The following is a 13,442-nucleotide window of genomic DNA, read 5'->3' as shown; positions in this document are numbered from 1 at the left end:
TTCAGCTCGACGTCCGGAATCCAGAGATTCGCATCAAAGACGACTAGATCCTTTTGATCCCGATACAAAAGTATGTATACAATAAAATACGATTCAAAATTATAAATGAAATAACTTTGCTTTGAAAATTAAGCGCAAGCTCATTTATAATATAATTACTTAACAATCAGACCTTGACGGTTACTAGACCCATGTGTTGAGTTGCCCGTTAGCGAACTTTAAAGTTCAATATATCGATACATAATATTCTCAAAGTATCATATTTTCTTTACAGCGTAATGTCCTTTAATGTTAACCGAAACCTTCGTCATTGTTGACCATGTAAAATGCTCAACGTTAACGTCAACATGCTGTAGCGTGATGGGTCGACTTTTGTCGGAAATTCGACAAAACTTTTATGAAAATACAGTGAAAGCCCTTTTTCAATAAGTCGATCGCGAAAAGCGCCCTCAGTAGGTACATACACTCGAGGTATAGCTGTTGTCGGAGTATAGCCCGGGGCTCGTTTTTCCACAAAGCTATGTAATATACACGTGTTAACACGCGAAAAAACTACAAACATTTCAGCACGTGCGACGCGTATCTGTGTCGACAGAGGAAAACTTCAAGGGTTGATATAGAAAAATTAAGACGAAACGGAAATATTCGGAAGAAAAACGACGTGTCTTATCAATGATTTGGGAGTATATTTGGTCTGATATTTTTTTGAAATATAATACGCATGTTGAAAATGATATATGGATAATAGAAAGACTCTCTAGGGTAGAGGGTTAATTTAAAGCTTTGCTTATTTCGGCTTTTAAATTACGGATTTTTCTGAATTAAATTTAAAACAATAGCGGAAATTTTATCGATAAATATCTGAGAAAAAATACAACATCAAATTAAACAAACATTGATTCTTGTGTATACCGAGCTTAAACTAAGAGCCAAATAAATTCTAATGCTATTGATTAAAATTAGGTGCTAAAAAGGTTGCTAGGCGTCTTTTAGAAAAAAATAAGAGCAGTCTTTATTTTTGGAAATCCCAAAATAAATTAATATTTTTAAAGTTTAAAGTAGATATGATACATATTTACGTTTTTTGTTATATATGTGTCACATCTGGACTCTTCATTTCGATATTAAAAAAAATAAGCCTCAAAATTTACGATTACAGAATTTTTATCATATGAACAATTCACACGAAATTGCATGTTTTACATTGAAAGTATTTTACAATTCTTTAGACAGTAATAGTAGAAAAAATATATGTATGACAAAATATAGTTAAACTCTAAATAACAAAAATTCATATTATTTACAAAGAAACCACTATTTTTCGATCAATAAAACAGTGACATTTTGGGTGTGAGTGAGCTTTCTTCAGATGTTGGTGTCATGCGCAAGTAATAAGCATCATTATATGTACGTGTTGTTAATTTTTTGTATACAGTTAAATACATTTTAGATATTAAAAAACCCTCCGTTGGTTTTTTACTACTTTTATATTATTTGAAAAAAGGTGTACCCATTCAAGCCCCTTATAAATAAACCCTTTATTTAACATTTTTGAAAGTTTCCCAACGATCCGCATAACGACCGAGTTTCGCAACTATTCTGCGGCGTTTTGCGGGATATCCCTGAAATTTGAAACTTGAATACCCGGGACACGGTCCATTGTCCGCGGTATGTGGGACTGAGACATGCTGAAACTGCAAGAAAGCTCCCACATTGTCTGACGGTGAATTCACCCTTGCGCACCTATTATAATATAATAATACATCACACACAAACACAAGGAAACTTGTCAAACACGATCAATAACAGCTCGAGCTTCAGACAAACATGACAGACGGGTACCGGGATTGATCGGAGAATTTGCACAATTCAACATTTGTGTTTGATCTCTATATAAACGCTCAAAGGGTGTCTAATATTTATTGGCAAAGTGGAAAATATAACATGTTTATGAGAGACATTCTAAGAAATCGATTGACATTTACCTGCCTTTGTGAAATATTCAACACTAGATGTTTCGCTTAAATTAAACCGACCGTTTCATGGTAATTTTATTTCATAATATGAAATATGATAGTTGATAATAAAATACTTGGTAAATGAAACGTGAGTCGAACCATACAAAAATTAAATTTGTTTATGGATGGGTTGCTTTTTTTCGATTTACATAAATACAAGTTTTTTTTACAAATATAAAAAATAAGTTTGATTATATAATTATGTGAATTTAAAAATCATATTTTTAAGATATCGTAAATTTTTATGTATCGAGAAAAAATAATCACTGTATTATTTATTCTAAAGACATATTACACATATAATTTATTTAATTTTAAACTTTTTTAGTGAAGAAAACAGGAAATATTTGCTAAAAGAGGTTTATTTTATTTTTTATTATTATCGTTTTCATAAATGAGGTATATTTAAAATACGGTTATTTAACCATATAATATTATTATTAATGACAATATTAGTAAAAAGCAAAAATAAAATTAAAAAAAATTGACAATATTTTAAAAATAGATAAAATATACAACTAAAATGGTGTATATACACAATAGATTTATTAAAACTGTGTATTTAAAATGTTCCATAAATTTTGCTAAATTCAGGTGATATTTAAAAGCTGAAATGACGTTTCTGATAAATTATGTAATAATAAATTAAGCATTTTCCTTTTGACGCTTTCACTGATCAATAATTCGCACAGCAGTTATGCATATTTTATAAATTTCAAAAAGTTTAACGTTTATAAAAGTTTTTTTATGAATTATTAAAATAATTAATATTAACCAATAATTATTTCTTAATTTAATAATATTTTATAAGATATTAATTGATTTTTGCACTAATTGATTAATTAAATTAATATCTCTTAAAACCGAGAAAAAAAATACGAATATTTGCATACTTCATCCATTTTTTATTTTATATTCCAGTAGTTAAAAACTAAAAATAATTGGCAACACTAGTGTGGGTGATGTTCTGTGTGAGCTATTTTTGTGACTTGTGGGAAATTTTCGTGTGAGCAGTTGCACTGTGTGCAATAATCTGTTCACCAAATCGCTGCAGTATTATATAAATACAATAGTTAACTACTCATAAAATATCATATATAAATTATAAAAAATGATTGGTAAATTTTAGCATTTTTCATGTGAACAGTTTTATTGTGATGTAAGCAATTTACGTATGAACAGTTGCCTTGTGAGAAATTATCACTCAATCTAGAGATTCATACATGTTTAGCAAGATGTTTAGCAACCTCTCTAACGTACGGGGTGGGGATAAAAATTACTTGCACCGCAGTGTATATAATGCGGCAAAAGCTAGAGTAGACACTCAACGCAACTACGCCTCGACGTTCGGACTAATACTACGCTCCTCGCCTCCTGTTTGAACATCGCCTCAAGTACCGACGACTTCAATAAGGACTTACTGACGCAACCGAAAATCTATTATCGAACTAACTACGTACGACTTGTACGTTTCAATACCTTATATATATTATATAAGGTATAAATAGCGTAGTTCAAAATGTTTCAGACTAGTAACATTGAGGTTGCGGATTCGAGTCCCAGCAGTATTTATTTTTATTTATAAAAATACACTATAATTAAGAATCGGTCTAGCTACAAAATGATATTTATTGATTATTAATTAAATTTTATAATTAATATTATAGATATCACTGATTCAGTCTGATTTGATTAACTCACCCAGTTGGTACAGATTTACTCAGTTGTAACGCATTAGGCATACGCTTGTAAGGTTACAGCAAAAAATAAAAAAAATGTATGACCTAGCCTAATTTGAATTAATCGTCACGATTTTCATCTGCAAGATTAGGAAAACCTAGGAAAACGATTTTGATTAAAATAATATAAAAATGCCTAATATTGATCTTTCAGATACAATAAAAAAAACGCTAAGGTATATATAGAATTTAAATTAGATATTTTAAATATTAATCACTAACGTGCTAGTAAATATTTAATTAATTTTAATATATGCACAAATAAAAATAAAAATAAAATACTTATATATAAATTTGTTAATTTAACTAACAATATTTTACAATTCTAAAAATATTTCTTTATTGAAAATAAAAGCAAATGTTAATATAATATTTTTAATGGCTCAAATGTGACAATGGTCATCGATTTAAGATACTTGTCAATCGTGCTCGTAAAACATATATTAAGCTTGTTGGCCGTTATTTTTTTTTCTTAGCCTTAACAATTATACTCACAACTTGGTCTTAACGACAAACTAAACGGGAAAGCTTTTAATTCTACAATAATATATTTTAGCTATTTAAATACATTATTAAAGTGGTATTATTTATACTATAATTATAATTTTCGATACAAAATTGAGTAAAACTAATGAAATATTTATTATTTTTAGCTAACATATATAAATTTATTTGCTTCGTTAGATTCTATGTATACATTAATCTATTAAATATTAATTTATTTAATGTATCTTTCGTGTCAATCAATTGGTTTTAATATAAATTCGCGTTGAATCGATTCATTCATTTAATTAATTTAATACATAAATGCTTAATGGCAACTCTCGGAGTGACATCGCAGAATTAGATTTTACTACTTCGGCTCAGATCTCTAGCGAGGATACTAATGCTTCAACGTGAATGCAAAACCGCATCAGAGGTTAAAAGGATCTCGGGGGACAAGGATGTGTCGCCGTGATAATTAGTTTAATACAAAGCTCTGTGCTTAGCGCCTGACAAGAACAAACATTTTCAAATTATGATAAAAAAAGCATCGTAACCGGTGGTTTATTTCTTGCTGACTACATAACATGTCCATTAACATACATAACAAAAAATCACTCTCTAATTAGCTTGAAATCATTGTGTAGTTTGTATAATTATTTAGTAATTAGTGCTTTTAGACATGCTTTCGACTATGTAGAAAAATATAAATACTAACCAAGGTTGAGAAGGTGTATGTTTTATTTTATTCAATACTAACATGCATCTGAGGCACTATTTCAAGATTTTTATTAAGATAGGTTTTAAACCGGAGATTTGATAGGAAATAGAATGATCAAATCAGAATAGTTAAAAGTGCAACGATAAGGCAATCGAAATATATATGTATAATATATATGGAGGGTTCAGTTTATAAATGAGGGTTATATACTAGAAGTAGAACACTGAAAAATAATGATAAAGAGTGTTAAAGAATATGTTCTTAATCTTAGGAACAACAAAAAATACAGATTATGCATAAGCGATTAAGAATATATGTATAATGTATGGTATTTTTAACTTTGGTCATATTTAAATAAATAAAATGTGGATGAATATTCTGTATTAGATCAGTCCACAAGAGTTTGGCCATCTTCTATATAAAATTTATCCAAATAATACATAAAGTCATGTCGAAAATCGATGACACACATGTGCTCATCTTTTTATCGCTTATGTATTATAAGTTTCGGACCCTGCGAATCGAATCCCGCATCCAATAACTTTCGCTCAATTTGTTGACTGGGATTTGAAAATTCCAGCAAACGAGCGTCGCTGGAAAACCCCCATAAATCACAGGGCGTTTCTCAGTGCCGAAAAGCTGTACGAAACTTGTTTTGCTGATATGCCGAATGACTTTTTTACGGGCGCCCGGAGGCCCCGCGGAAACTAAGTGACAACTTTCTTGGCCTCCTTTTTTCCTCCACGTACATTACATTATATAACTCAAAATGAAGATAATGTAAAGTTAGGAGCGGACTCTTTGCCTCGCCTTAATGAAAATTGAGGGTCGCCCGAATAAATTTTAATTTAAAAGACGGGGCCCCTCGTTTCCTTCATTTCGTCATCCCGAGCGCGTATTTTACAGCAGCGCTTTCATTTTGCCGAGTACAGAGGAGCACCGTTAATTTGAAGTTTAGCCAAATTGAATGATTTTCCGGCGAAAATATGCTCGCAGATTCATGCGACAGATGTAACCGCGATATTTCCTTTATCGCAGAGACATTCAAACAAACATACACTTGCCAGTTTCTGATTCGTTATCGTATATTTTACATTATTGAGGTATGTGTATTTAATACTTAAACATTATATACACAAACACAAGCTTCAAAATTATCAATTCATATACTTTGTTGATTTGAAGATATTGTAATGAATTCCACGTATTATGTAAAACTATTTTAAGTCACGTATAATTTTCGTAATTAATTTATAATATTTGTTACAGTGAATGTGTATCAGAAAAAAATATTTGGCGGGTCTAAAAGACTAATGATTTTTTTATTGCGCTTTTAACGCAAAAAATTAAATTGTAATATAATTTATGCTTTTGACTATCGTGACACATTAGTTTAACTTGACAGGTCACGATTGTTTTAATTTTAATAAAATAAATATATAAATATGGCAGTAACTTTTATAACTCAGTCAATTTTAATAAGTTGTATATACCTGGTGACACGCAGTTAGTGTGTTATTAAAAATATTGCACTGCGCGTCTAGATATAGCTCGACATATTATTAAGTACATTTGATGCAAAGTTTATTTTCTTAAAATCAAATAGCAGTTTATATTGATTTTACTTCCTATTCTTTCATGCAACTCTAATTAAAAAGTAATAATTGCTAACCACTAACGGGAAAAAAAGTCGCTGTAATAATATATTAGCCACAAACCATAGAAAAAAATGTGCTACCATAACGAATCGACATGTGTAAAGTTGCGTGATCTAGCGCCATAAAAACGAAACACATCGAATTATGTATGTGTCACTGAAAAACAAATAGCACCAAATGGTCTTATGTATTTGAAGCTTAGTTTAAATAGCCAGTTCAAAGCGTGTAAGGATCCATTTAGCAACTAGATTACATTCGGCTGGTACACATAGTAATATTTCACCGGCCAAGATGGCCACATGAAAGATAACGCCTAGACCTACTAGAAGCGTAATCCCTGAATATTTTTTTATATACGTTTATTTTAATAATATGAATACTTTTATAAGCATACTACTTATATGCTGGTTTATAACCATTCTCATGTTAATAATTTGTTATTAGCTATAATTTGACAAAAATATAAGAAAATAAAAAAAGTTGGTGGTTATAATTTCAGAAAAAAAAACATTGAATGTTACGACAAAACATATACATTTATTAGTTATTATATAAAAACAATACTTATAAGAGAAATAAACGATACATTTGAAATAGAAACGAAAGATACTACCGTAGGAAAATATTTATTGCTTTAAGTTAATAAATGTCTTACTGACTTACTTAGGCTAGAAAAAGATTATCAATATAACAACAGATGATTGTCCAAATCCAACAGGAAAAATATAGGAACTGTGAAAAGAATCAGTGATAAAATCTAATCTATTTTTCGATCCAAATGAAAAAAATGTTTTTTCACATAATTTTTTTATGGTTTTATGTAAAAAGGTTTTAAAATTGCATCATATAGTGAAAGTTGTGATTGGTGCTGTGAAATTTATTAAAGGATACTCATCTCCATTAAGCAGCATTTTTGGATGATAATAAAGCTGAAAGCTGAACGTTGTGTTACGAACATTAAAACAAAACTTTTTGTGCGTTACGAACATTAAAACAAAAAAATCACCCTAGGTTTAAATAGAAGATTTCGTTCCGAGTAAGGAGTTTTTCGTACTATGCTCTATGAATATCACAAAAAAATCGACAACCACAGCAACCAAAAACGTTTGTGCCATTTATGGTCAATTTAAAACAGACTTGAAAAGATTTAAATCTACAAATTTTTGTTTGGAAGACAAACCTAGAAGTAGAACAGCAAAAATCATCGATGATACCATAGAGCTGCAGAAATTGAAGGCAATCCAAAAATGTCGATTCAAGATTTATTAGATAAGACAGAATATTCATGGTCTAGCATTCAAAGAAGTTTGAAAAATATTGGGAAGGCGTGGAAACAAGACGCGTGGGTTCCACAGCGACGAGAACAATGCGACGCGCCTGCCAATAATACTGCGAGAATCACGCGAGAAAAATTAATACTCTCGGATGGAAAAATTTTGCTCACCCTCCATATTCTTCCGATATAGCACCATCAGATAATTATTTATCTCTCTATAACTTAATTGAATAGTAAGAAATAATAGTGTTTAAAATAATGTAAAATAATGAAGTTGCCTAAAATGGTACAGCGCTAACCCAAAAACCCAAATATTGGCTACATTTATCGCGTCTACTTGATTAATCGTTTTAAGTAAATACATCGCCCTTATGGGTCATCAGTGACATGACATTTTATCTCTTTTGTGACTTGATAAAATTGGAGTCACTTTTTTACAGGTATGGCATTCAAGATTTTTCCAGGAGAGAGCAATAGTCGATTTTTAATATTTTTATGATATTGAGATGTAATGATTAAATGAAATTTTTCATGCCAAATTCAAGGCAATAAAAACGTGCCGTCACAGTGGAAACACTCAGTTATCTAGCGTTTATACTACGACTCTTATATTGATATTAGAAATTAAATAAGAAACAGATAAACCGAGTTTTGCCCAATAGGAGAGCGCATAAAACAATTATCACTTCTCAGAAGTCAAAAAATTACGTCAAAAGCAATAAAATTGTGTCAGCGCCGTCGCAGTGAGAACGATCGGTAACGAGAATTTTATGTCGACTAGCGTAGACCGTGTGTGACAATAGATGGATTAAACTAAAAACATCACAATAGTCATTCGATACTTTCTGAAAGTATTATTAAAAACGCTTTAATTGCTTCTTAACAAGCTTTTCAAATACAAATATGCTTTCGACAAAATTTATAAGGAACTGAAAAAAAATATGAGAGAAAGTGCTCATATATTTTAGATGTGTTTTTTAAAATTATTTATAATGCTTATTATTTTTTGATTTATTGCCATCATGACGCATTGGAGATCATAATGGGAAAATTAAAAATTAAAAAAAGACTGAAAATGTCATTTGCAACAGCCCAGGTAGGAGGTCAGGCGTAGTTGTGAATGATATGGCTGCTCAAAGCTTATACACATTTTAAGCATAACGTTGCTTATATAATAGGCTGAGTGAAAAATCGTTTTTATTTTTACTGGTCTTGTACATTTACCTTAATGTTTATGCTTTGAATATATTTTTGAATAAATTGTTTCAGTAATATTACGCCTCGATTTTAATATAAATTTAATCAAATTCGCGGTACACCAATACGCTTTGTGCCGTAGATTTTTTTTGATACAATTTTTCGCGCTGATAGGCGATTAATAAACGTCGCCCGATATAAAATTTACATCACGCCGCGATAAATATGCGAAACACACCGGATTTAATCAAAACGTCAGATTCCCTTACTCGGGTGCGTTCAGAAAAGGCTTGATTAAAAATTCCATCAAAGCGGAATAGCCGGGCGAAATTAGCGGCGAAGGGTACTACGAGACGCGCCTTCAAATTATGACTCTTGACGAAGAAAAGAAAAAAGCACTGAGGAATAAAACTAGTGCGGTTCTATGGGGCGTCTGGAGGAAATCTTCGCTGCTGCCTTTGGCGTTATTAACTTTGCTTTCGAAGTGAGTTTGCCGGAGACAACTTCGGGGGGGAAGGGGAGCTCTTGTGTCAACAGACCTCAGAGTGTGGTGTGAACGATAAAGGGCTCAGAGACAACAAGATGCGGTTGCACACGGACCTTAGTAATTAAGTGAACACAAATGTGTGTACTGAGCGCACCAGCTGTATGGAGGACAAGGACGCGCAATTGTGTTGACGGTTCGTTTGCGTTACGTAATTTTAAGTGGTACAGGTAGTCATATAAAATCGATTACGTGTAAATAATAAGCTTTATATATATATAAGTAGAAAAAAATCGATCCTGAGTTATTTTATAATGGACAAGGCTAGATTTTTATATGAGCGTGCCAACAAATTAAAAACAATGTTTGCAGTGGTGCTGACGTGCCAGTTACTTTTTATAAGAAAGAAAAAATATTCAGAGTTTCTGAGGTATAAAACTACCATACACAATATAATTACCATAAAAAATATTGTATTAAAGTATAAGCAACATTTTAATATTAATACTTGATGCCAAATATTTTAGATAAAAGGTAATAGTCCGTTATTTTAAATCAAACACATAACGATTTTAATTTACCGTCATTATATATTTCCGCTCAACAAACATTTCAAATATTAACGTCTCTTAAGTATTAATAGAAATAAAATCTAATTTACTATAATCATTGATAGGTTTTGAAAATTTCTTTTCAAGATATCAATGTTTGCTTTCCTACATTTTAAAAAATTACGTCCAATAATCAATAATCTAATATTTTCTTCATTTATATGTTTATGTAATTTTAAATAAATATAATTACTAATCTCGATTTAATTTTAATAATCGAACCGTAATATTAGGAAAATCTAAGTAAATCCGTGATGATCGATTGTAATTTAAATTATATGATAATCACTTACATTGAAAAATTAAAAACACATTAGGTTTCTATAGGTTTTTTAGGTAATAATCATAACATTTATTTTTAATAAATCTTCCGTTGTAACCTGACAGGCGTAAGCCCAATGCGTTACAACGGAAAGATCTGTACCAACTGAGTAAATCAATCGGACATAATGAATACCTACAAGTAAGTATTAACCACCAGACTGAAAGTCTTGGAATTAGTTTAATTATAAATTATTATGTGCTGTACAATTTATAATCAATAGATGTCACTGCAGCTGTAACAGTTTTTTTTAATAAAGCGCATTTTTATAAATGAAAATTCGAGTGCCACTGCCGGGGCTCGAACCCGCAACCTTAGAGTTACTGGTCTGATATGTTACGGACTACGCTATTCCGTCCTTATCACTAGTTACTGATGTTTATGGACGACAAAATGTAGTTACAGATGTCAAGTGAATGATTTTAATTTTGGTCTGAAATAAAGTACCGAATTTAGTTATAATATCCTGAGTGTTACCTCTCGCAAAAAATATTTTTATATTTTTGATGGCCAGTAACTTTTTATCATTTTAAAGATAGCATAATATTTATTTGTTTAATTTACTGTGGCGTCAGCCATACTGACTCAAAAGCCATAAAAATCAATACTAATGCATTACGATATTATTTTTTGTTGATCTTATAATAGACATTCTATGACTTGACAAGAGAGCATTAATTTGGATATTAATAAGTGATTTGATTTTTTTCATAATTAAGTAGGTAGTAAGTCATCAGACTGAAAAGTTTTTAATTTTTGCTATAAATTAATTTCAGTCATCGATTATATTTTATTAATTTAAATCTTTGCTATGACATAATTTTTAATAAATTTAACATACAACGATAATTATTACTTTTTGACTTAAAATTATTGAAAAATTAATCACAAGATATGTATAGATAATACTGCGTTTACTAAACCTTATTTATGTAACAGTTATATAAATATAATTTTTATGCTCTATTTTATAATTTAATATAGTTAATTTTGCGGTTTTACAGTAATATAATTCATTTTGATAATACAGTAATGTTGTTTATTTAATAAATAAAATAATTTAATCTCTTTAGTAATGAGAAAATATATATAATTCCAGCAAAATAGTGTATTAAAGTATCATTAATATTTAAATTATTTTTACATACATCACGAAAAATATATTTTATTACAAATTTTCGTAACAAAATGATCCAAAGATTAGCTTTAAATATATTTGTATGTATATTATCTATTTTCATTCAATAATGATAAATTTTGTATTTAACCAATTTTATAAATTAAAAATATAATACTGATAATAATCAAAAACTTAATGATTTAGCTTAAATCAGCGTATATATATTTTATAAGTTGTTTCATAAAATCTTTGTGACAAAAATCACGTTAAAGAACTTTAAATGATTAACAAACAACTGTCCGAAATATACAAAAAAAAGAGTTATTAATAGGATATATTTTTTATATCAACGCATTTTTTATTAGATAAAGTGTGATTTAAGAATACAGATGAAAATAAAAATTCTCTGAAAAGAGTCTAAAACTGACCATATATGTAATATATAAGTACTAGCTTATATCATACAAAATATGATTAGGCAAACACTATTAAAAAAAATGGTTTTAATTTAAACTTAATACTTTTTTTAAGACAGTTTTAACTATTTTCATTTAAGTGTATTTTGTAATGGTGAAATGAGACATTTTATAAAAAAATTCAAAGCATTTTATAAATACATGATTTATTCTGCATTATAAATTTTAAATACCAAGAAAATCCTCAATTTTACATTTGGTTTACTAAGCTACCAAATAACGTATTCGGTGCTTTTCGTGATATAGATTTTTCAAAATGTTCAGCAAGCTTACGTGATATGTCAAGATTGCGATTAATGTAACATTCACGAGACTCGTTATTTATAGATTCGGTTTCGTTTAGGACTTGGACGCTATTTCATATTACATAAAATATTGCCTCGTAAGGATGGACAGTCGGGCCGTAGCGATTTTATCTATAATATTTGCCGGGTGGTATTATACTACTTAACCAAATAGATAGACGGTTTGAAAAAGTTATATTTGACATAATAAGTTAAGTTATAATGAAAATAAATCACACATACTTGTATCATCGATTTGATTGATTCTAAGGCTTCATACACCAACCTGAAAAAATACAAAATAATATATCATTTTATTTGATGTATTGATTGTAATAAAATAAGCATATGTTTATGCTATATTGTAATGATTTTCATTAAAATTCTAGACATAAATAACGTGTAAAGAATTTGCCTACTAAACTATTTTATATCATCATACTTATAACTATTCATTTAATGTAGCCATTTTTTTCTTTAGTATGTTCCAGGCGCAAAACTTAGGCCCGTCTGCCTAGAGAGCAAACATTGTGTTCAAATCTCATCAAAGCCGTCTGGAGCTGGCCATTGTTGCGATCGACGATTGTTTGAGCAACTATGTGTACCGAAGTAAACTCGGATTTGTTTACACACTTAAATCTCGTCCTAACTGTCAACAAGGCGCAGAGAAAACCAAGAGGAAAAATAAAAGAAAAAGGTTTCGTGGTGAGTTGATGAGTAAGTTGACAATAAAACAATGGAGACATTATAGATTTTTACTTTAATGTAAGAATATTTAAAAATATATAGAATAACTGAACTTATATTACATAAATGCAAACAACTTGATATTTTTAAAACAAAGCAAATTAATTTATAAATTCTAAAATGCAACCTAAAAATATTTTCAACCCTAATTAATGAATTTTACATTATTAAATATATCTGTATATTTTAATTTAGAGCTTTAAGTTTGAATTTTAAAGCATTTCTTGTAAATATTTCCTTTAACCTCAATCGTCATACATACTAAGTATAAATTACATGTTCACGTTTAAAACGTACCTAGCTCAG

The 13,442-nt window shown here is 29.6% G+C and overlaps 1 protein-coding gene across 1 annotated transcript in view; it reads right to left on the bottom strand.

The window, feature by feature from the left end:
* The window catches only part of cpx (synaptic transmission protein complexin), a 219,205-nt gene extending 206,530 nt beyond the window's left edge, over positions 1-12,675 (bottom strand). Inside the window, exon 1 of the mRNA XM_088202433.1 lies at positions 12,633-12,675. The gene's annotated coding sequence lies outside the window, so the exon portion shown is untranslated. The remainder of the gene's footprint in view (positions 1-12,632) is intronic.
* Between the last annotated feature and the right edge of the window lie 767 nt (positions 12,676-13,442).

This window comes from Plectrocnemia conspersa, unplaced genomic scaffold (assembly GCF_051122295.1).
Source record: "Plectrocnemia conspersa isolate PC_06_02 unplaced genomic scaffold, ASM5112229v1 ptg000013l, whole genome shotgun sequence".
In the NCBI taxonomy this organism is placed as follows: domain Eukaryota; kingdom Metazoa; phylum Arthropoda; class Insecta; order Trichoptera; family Polycentropodidae; genus Plectrocnemia; species Plectrocnemia conspersa.
The sequence above is the reverse complement of the archived record's forward strand: the minus strand, read 5'-3'. Positions and strand labels throughout refer to the sequence as shown.